The sequence below is a fragment of the Elephantulus edwardii genome, unplaced genomic scaffold (assembly GCF_000299155.1).
Source record: "Elephantulus edwardii isolate Elephantulus edwardi_28Jun2011 unplaced genomic scaffold, EleEdw1.0 scaffold00013, whole genome shotgun sequence".
Lineage (NCBI taxonomy): Eukaryota > Metazoa > Chordata > Mammalia > Macroscelidea > Macroscelididae > Elephantulus > Elephantulus edwardii.
In genome coordinates this window covers 1388941-1396931 of record NW_006399763.1, presented here as the reverse complement: position 1 = coordinate 1396931, position 7991 = coordinate 1388941, and the positions used below count along the sequence as shown (strand labels likewise).

The following is a 7991-nucleotide window of genomic DNA, read 5'->3' as shown; positions in this document are numbered from 1 at the left end:
AGGTAAATTTCTCAACATCTTTTCTGTTTTCTGCTGGTGTCTATCATTTTATAAGTAACAATAATTTCACTTTTTAGCTCTAACTACAGGCAGGTCCTAGGTAAAGAAAATGTTTTATGCTGTAATAACAGTAAAAAGCAAAGCAAAATGACAACAAAATACCTCACCAACAATCTTGAGAGCAATGAAGAGCTGTGGTGGTGGTGTAGGCCATAGGGAGTTGCACAGATAACCCTGAGGCAGTGTTTTTCTGACACTTAGAATCGACCTGCAACTCTGCTGGCGAAAGAAGAGCAGTTCCCTCCTCTGCCATCTCCAACCTTGAAAATCCAAGGGGAGAATAGACAATGTAGATGCATCAGCAGTGAGATTAAAAAAAATAAAAATAAAAAAGAGTAATGCTTAAGCCTGACCCATTCTCTGACAGAATGTTATGATCCGCTGCAATCTTTTAGAAACACTCACACATTCCCTTCTTAGAGGCTTCCTAACTTTCTGATTGAATGCTTAAGAACCTGGAATTGGATGAGTAATTTCTTAAAAGAATCCATTCAGAGAACTAAGTATGTACCCAAAAAAAGCTACTGATAGAAGCCCAGCCCTGAATGGACCCTTTCTGATACAATTAACTATCTAAGTGGATAATAAACTGCTCTGTTTGGTGTTTCTGCAGTTAAAAATGGACAATGTTACTTATGTGAACCAGTCTACAGGTCTACGGAGAACCAAGATATAATGATTACTTAGCCCTTTTGTGACCCATAGGGCATATAGTGCCCATATACATTTTCCACATCCAGGGCTTAGTGGGAATGTGTTATCCCATTTTAGTGCATGCTGCCATCTGGAGGGAAACTATGTAACTACGTCAAACTGAGGAAATGGATCTCATTCCACTCAGCCCAACACCAGAGACCGCACAGTACATATGTGTCTCACTAACTGTGTCAAAATCCATACTAATTACTTAAATGTTTTTTAAAAAAATTAAAAATGTTTTCTGATACTAAAAACACTTCATTTCAACAAAAATATCAAAGCAAAAAAATAATTTTGCCTTAAAAGGGTTAACAGTTATAGATAGATTCTATACCTGTAGGGGGCTCTGATGGCCTAGTCCATAGGTAGGTCTTTAGGGCTGTTCCTCTCTGATGGTTCAAATCTCCCAGTGGTTCCTTGGGGAAAAGATGGGCAGTCTCCTACCATGTGATTTACAGCCTTGAAAACCCAATGGAGGGCCAGCTATGAGCTTGTTCTGACTTGAAGGCAAAAAGAGTGAGAGAGATCCAACAACGAAGAAGCCCTGTTTGTGCAGGGGTCAAAAAATTTAGCTGCTGGTGCTTGGAGAGCCTGACGCTGTCGGACGCCTGCCACCATGAAGTTCAACCCTTTCGTTACCTCGGACCGCAGCAAGAACCGAAAACGCCACTTCAATGCCCCTTCGCATGTGCGCAGGGAGGCTCTTGTCCTCCCCTCTGTCCAAAGAGCTGCGGCAGAAGTACAACGTGCGCTCCATGCCCATCCGCAAGGATGACGAGGTGCAGGTGGTGCGAGGACATTACAAAGGTCAGCAGATTGGCAAGGTAGTCCAGGTGTACAGAAAGAAGTATGTCATCTACATCGAAAGAGTGCAGCGTGAGAAGGCTAATGGTACCACAGTGCATGTGGGCATTCACCCAAGCAAGGTGGTTATTACCAGGCTGAAATTGGATAAAGATCGGAGAAAAATTCTTGAACGTAAAGCTAAGTCTCGGCAAGTTGGAAAAGAGAAAGGCAAATACAAGGAAGAACTAATTGAGAAAATGCAGGAGTGAATGCAACCTGAGGAGCAACCGCAGTTTAACTAGATTTCCATCTGAGTATGCGTTCTTGTGATGTTCCAAAATGACCCTCTCATTCAGAAGTGATTATAAATCTGCCTTTGCAATTTTGATTCCTATTTTTAAGAATAAAAATTGAAAATGTTTAAAAAAAATTAGCTGCTAAACAAAAGATTGGCAATTCAAATTCATCAGCTTCTCCACAGGACAAAGATGAGGCAGACTGCTTCTGTAAATGTGCAGTTCTACTCTGTTCTACAGGGTTGTTATAAGTAAAAATCAACTTGATAACAATGGGTTTCTTTCCCCTCCCCCTAATAACTGACTACTATGCAAAGAATTAGGGAGCACTGGTGGCTCAGTGGTAAGGAGTTATGAGGCCAACCCAAAGGCAGGCAGTTCTAATCTATCAGCTGCTCCACAGGAGAAAGATGGATATTCTTCTTCTGTGTGATTTACAGCCTCTAAAAACCAACTGGCGGGTCAGCTATGAGTTAGTTCCGACTCAACAGTATACAACAACATGTGTTTATGTACTAAGAGTGAATGGATGTGCACGTGTTCAAACTTTGGTTAGGACCAATGGTTCTGCTATTTAAATGACTCATGAATAACAATGAAGTAAATCAGATTATTTAAGATATTGTACTAGGGCAATATTGCTTCACCTTTCCACCCACCGCCCCACAATTTTTTGCCCTCATCCCTAACAAGAAGCCTTTTTTAGACATTTTCTCCCCTAATTATCTGGTATATTACTCAGAACCAATAGAAAAAGATACACAGGTACAATGATAAAGATATTTCTTTTAAGGAACTGGTTTATAAAATTCAGAAATGACAAGACCTGATTCTGTAGGTCAAGAGGTAGCCTGGACATTCAAGCAAGATATGAGTAATATGGTCTTGAGACAGTCCTTCACCTCTCAGAAATGTCAGGTTTTGAGGCTTTCAAGGGATTATAACTCATACAACTCATAACTCAATGCTATTGAGTCAAAATTGTCCCCTAACTGACCCTTGTTGGATTTCTGCTGCTGTAAATCAGGAGGAGCTTGCCCATCTTTCTCCCAAGGAGATGACTTCATAGTCTTTGGGTTAACAGCTTAGCTCCCCATAGACTACGCCATAAAACTATCATGAGATGAGGCAATCCACTTTTCCTTTACTAAGAGACCACTAATATTTCAGTAAGAATATTAATCACATCAGCAAAATAGCTTCACAGAAACATCTAGTCTAATATTTCATCAAATAATGAGGCATTATAGCTTTGCATGTGGCACATAAAATTTATCGTGGTGCCTAGTATACTGCTATCCCAAAGGCATGTGGTTCGAGTTCATGAGCTGCCCTGCAGCTAAAGGATGGGCAATCTCATCTTGTGTGATTAACTGCCTCTGGAAACCTGCAGTTTTGATTCAACAGCACACAACACCACTAGAAGTGTTGTTAACAGAGAGATGCTACATATTTATTTCTGTGTAGAACGTATATCTGTGCTTTGTACATAAATAAAGGGGAGGTGCCCTTTAAGAACCACTTTTTGCCCAGAAATTCTCATACACGTACCCTCTCCCCACAATAATGCAGTCTTAGTGAAGTCAGGTGCTATGAGAACAAAACCTTTCTGGTCTGTTGCTAGGTGCCATTGAGTCAAGTACAACTTATAGCAACAATATGAACAATAGTTCTGAATCCTGTCCTCACCTGTACCATCTCATCATCTCTGATACACTTGGGCCCATTGTTACAGTCACTGTGTCAATCCATCTCATTACTCATCTTCCTTTCTTTTGCGGACCCTTTACCATTTCAAGCATGATATCCCTTTCCAAGGAATAGGCCCTCCTAGCAGCAAGTCCAAAGTATTCCAGATGAATCTTTGTCATCCTTGATTCTAAAGAATACTCCAGTTTGAACCTTTTCTGAAACATATCTGCTTATTCTTTTGGCAGTCTGTGGATATTCAGTACTCTTCTCCAACACCTCAACTCAAAAGCACAATTCTTCTTCTCGCATCCTTAATTCATTGTCCTGCTCTCAGATGCATAACAAGTAATAGAAAAGATGATGGCCTGAATCAGACACACTTTAGTCTTCAAACTGAAATCATCTGTCTTCAGTATTTTGGAGAGTTTCCTGACAGTGGATTTGTACAAAGCAATACGTCTACTTATCTCCTCATTGCTGGTACCAAGGGTGTTGAATGTGGATCCAAGTAACATAAAATCATTGACAGTTTCAGTCCTTTCTCCATCTATCTTAATATTGCCCTTTTGTCCAGTGGTAAGGACTTTTATTTTCTTGATGTTAAAATGCAATCCATATTGAAGACTATAGTCTTGGACCTTGTGAAACAAGTGTTTTGTTTCTTCATCACTTTTCAGCAAGCAAGGTTGTGTCATGTGCATAATACAGGTTGTAGATGAGTCTTCCTCAGATCCTCATGCCACATTCAGAGCCCAGCTACCCAAATTATTTCCCCAGAATATGGATTGTATATGTGTGGAGAAGGGATACACCCCGATGCATACTCTTCCTGATTTTAAACAGTGTTCCCCTCTTCTCTTTAGACAACAGCTTCTTGATCTAGATATATATTTCCTTTTTGTATTTTATTTATAGTTATTATTTATAAATTCATTTATTGTTGCACATTTTCTTCCTTCCCAATAGGTCTATCTTTAATATGGCACCATTAAGCATTCTCGGGTTCCCATTCTTCTCAGTGTCAGCCACAACTTAATATGATCCATATAGTCAAATGCCTTTGCATAGTCAATGAAAGATAGATATTCTTCTGATATTCTCTGCTTTCAGCCAATATCCATCTTACAGCAGCAATGATATTCTTGATGCTATGGCCTCCTCTAAACTCAACTTGAACTTCTGGCAGTTCCCTGACTTTTCAGTTCCCAGTTTTTTCAGCTGGTTTTGGATGATCTTCAGCAATATTTTGCTTACATGAGTTCAATAATTTCCACATTCTATTGGATTACCTTTCTTAAGAATAAAACCAAACATGAATCTCTTCCAGTCAGTTGGCCAGAAAGCAGTCCTCCAAATTTCCTAGCATAAAGTGGTGAGCATATCCAGGGTTTCCATCTGTTAGTCAAAACATGTCAATCAATATCCCATCTACTCCCGGGGCCTTATTTTTTTGTTGGTGTCTTCAGTGAAGCTTGAACTTCTTTGTTTGTTACCCCTGGCACTTGCCAAAATTTTTCAGTGTCAGCCAATTCTTTTTGGTAACACAATATATTGTTATATTCCCTCCATCTTCTTTTTTTTAAATGTTAGCTTGTTTTATTGACGGATTTTACAGGGTGGAACATTATATTACACTGAAGACATTTATATGAGACAGCATGGTGGTTAGATGTTTAAGAACTCCAAGATAGGAGAGATCCCCTATTTTGCCAAATAATGTCATGTCTAGGGAAAGAGACTGTTGGACAGGAAGTGAACACAGGTAGTCTTCAGTCATTGGGTTCCTCTGCACACACACAGCAGCATTTCCAAATCTAGGGCCCAAATTTCAAAATCCAAGCTTTCTAAACATTGGCCCATTTTCAGCAGCCATCACCTGGCTGGGATTGGCCCTACTATGATCACATGAGTCTGACCCGAGGCCGAGAATCATCGTTCTAGACGGATAAGGGTGCCGCTGTGCTCAGTTCGGCGAAGGAGCATGTCTGGAGGGCCTGTGCCAAAGATTCGCTCTTCAGTTTCCTCGTCAGTGCAAAATTCCAGAGGCTGCAGAAAGTTTCAGGCTCGCTGCACCGCGGCTTCTCTGAGAGAGCGTCCTTTGCGGACATCCTCGCTCCCATGTTGTTTGCTTTGAGCTGATCCCTCTATCTTCTTTTAATGCTTCCTGCATCATTCAAGATCTTTGCCTGTGGCATCTTTCAGTATTGCAACTCCAGGCTTGAATTTGTTTTTCCATTCTTTAGCTTGAAAAACGTAAAGCAAGTCACTGCCTTTTCAGTCTCTGTCTCCAGTTCTTTGCACATTTGTTTTTTCTTTGCACATTTTGTTATAATACTTTTTGCTTCGTCTTCTTGAGCTGCCTTTGTTGTGTTTTTATTTTTAAGGAAAATTTTTATTTTATATTTGTTTGCTTCCAACGCTCATATACATTGTTTTTGATACAAGATCTTTCCCATTTCCTTTACCCCCTCCTTCCTCTACCCATCAAATTGTGCGACTCTATGTTTACCACCCCCCTGCCTGCCCAGCCTCACCCCTCTGCTCCTACCCTCCTCGCCTTGGATCCTTGTACAAGTTTTACTAGTTGTCTCTCTGTTTCAACCATAATGGTATTATACAATATTTGTCCTTATGGGGCTGAGCTAGTTCACTTAGTTCTCCAGTCCCTCCCAAGATAGTGATTGTCAAAATCATTGCTCCTGTGTGCTGCATAGTATTCCATTGTGTGAATGTACCATAATTTTTGAGCTGCCTTTGGAATCATCTGTTCAGCTCTTTTATTTCAGCATTTATTCCCTTTGTTTTGGCTTCTTGATGCTCTGATTCTAATTTCATAGTTTCTTCTGGCACCTTTTTGCCTTTTTCTTTCTCTCTGTCTTTGTGATGATGATCTTTTGCTCTCTTCATAGATGATATATCCTTTATTTCATTCCCTGGCTCCTCTGGTCTTTGTTAATTGGTGATTAATGCCTCAAACCTGTTCTTAAGATGATTTTTAAAAAATTCAGATCTAATAGACTCAAGATCATATTTTGCTTCTTGTGGATCTGTTTTCATTTTCTTAAGCTTTAATTTGAACCTGCATGTGAGTAATTGATGGTCTGCTCCATAGTCAGCACCTGGTCTTATTCTGACTCCTGATTTTGACCTTCTCCAGTGATTCTTTTCACAAATGTAGTCAATCTGATTCCTGCGTAGACCGTCAGGTGAGGTCTATGTGTGAAGTCACCATTTGTGTTTCTTAAAAGAGGCATGCTATGAATAAGCCGTTGAATGTAAAATTTCCAGTCATTTGCTCTCCTGCCTCATTTCTGTCACCAAGTCTCTACTTGCTTTTTTTTTTTTTAAAGTCTCTACTTTCTGATACATTTTTGTGTTTGGATGCTACCTGAAAGGATGGTGGCTTGAACCCACTCAAGAGTTCCATTGCAGAAAAACCTGGTGATCTGCTTCCATAAAGATTAAAAAACTCAAACTTAATGCTATTGAGTCAGAAACCCTCAAGCAGGTTTCTACAGTGGTAAATTGCCTCAGAAGAGATTGCCTATCTTCCTCCATCAGAGCAGCTGGTGGATTAGAACAACCAGAGAGGCATCGTTCTTGGTTTAGCAGCCTAGTGACTAAGAAACCAGAGCTTTCTTACTCATAAGGATCGCAGCCAAGACAACCCCATAGAAGAATGTTACTTTATCATACACATGGGATTACTAGTAATCAAGATTATCCTGAAGGCAATTGTCTTGTTTTGCCTTTTTTTTTAAATACTAAGCATGGAGATACAATAATGGAACCAAATTGTTAGGTTTATTATGTTTGTAGTACTCATGATCTAGAGACTCCGTAGGGACTATGAATGTAATAAACCTGGAAATTTACTTCATTATTGTATCTCAAGCAAAATAATATAAGACAGTCATTTCAGTAAGCACTTCAAAAGAAATATACTTGGTATAAGGTGGTCAGGGGACTTGTGTGAGGAAATGACGACTGAGCTGAGATAGAAAGATGAAGAGGCTTTAACTTCACAAAGTAGGAGGCAATACTTTTTCATGGAGAGAGAACAGCATATACAAAAGCTCTGTGACCACAGTGAGCGTTGCACCCACAAGAGATTAAGAGAAGCCTTCAGAAGATGGAACAGAGAACTGGGAGGAAAGTGATGCAAAATGAAACTGCTCAGGGCTCTCACCCTTAGAATTATTTGCATTTGAGCCTAATAATACTTTGCTGTGGGTGGCTGTTCTGTGGAATATTTAACAGCATTCCTTAACTTCACACAGATGGCAGTAACTCCTCCCTCTAAATTTTGCAACCCAAAATGTCTCCAGACATTGCCAAATATCTTTTGAAAACTCAAAATCACCTCTGGCTGAGAACCACCAGACTAGGAAGGTCGTGAGAAGAAAGGCTGTGCAAGTCGTCTGAGTTATTGTGGTTTTTTTGTGTGTTTGTTTTTGT

At 39.9% G+C, this 7991-nt stretch overlaps 2 pseudogenes; one reads left to right on the top strand and one right to left on the bottom strand.

Moving 5' to 3' along the window:
* The first annotated feature begins 1375 nt into the window (after positions 1-1375).
* Positions 1376-1814, top strand: LOC102857584 (annotated as a pseudogene).
* A 3492-nt stretch (positions 1815-5306) lies between these two features.
* LOC102874501 lies at positions 5307-6138 on the bottom strand (annotated as a pseudogene).
* Between the last annotated feature and the right edge of the window lie 1853 nt (positions 6139-7991).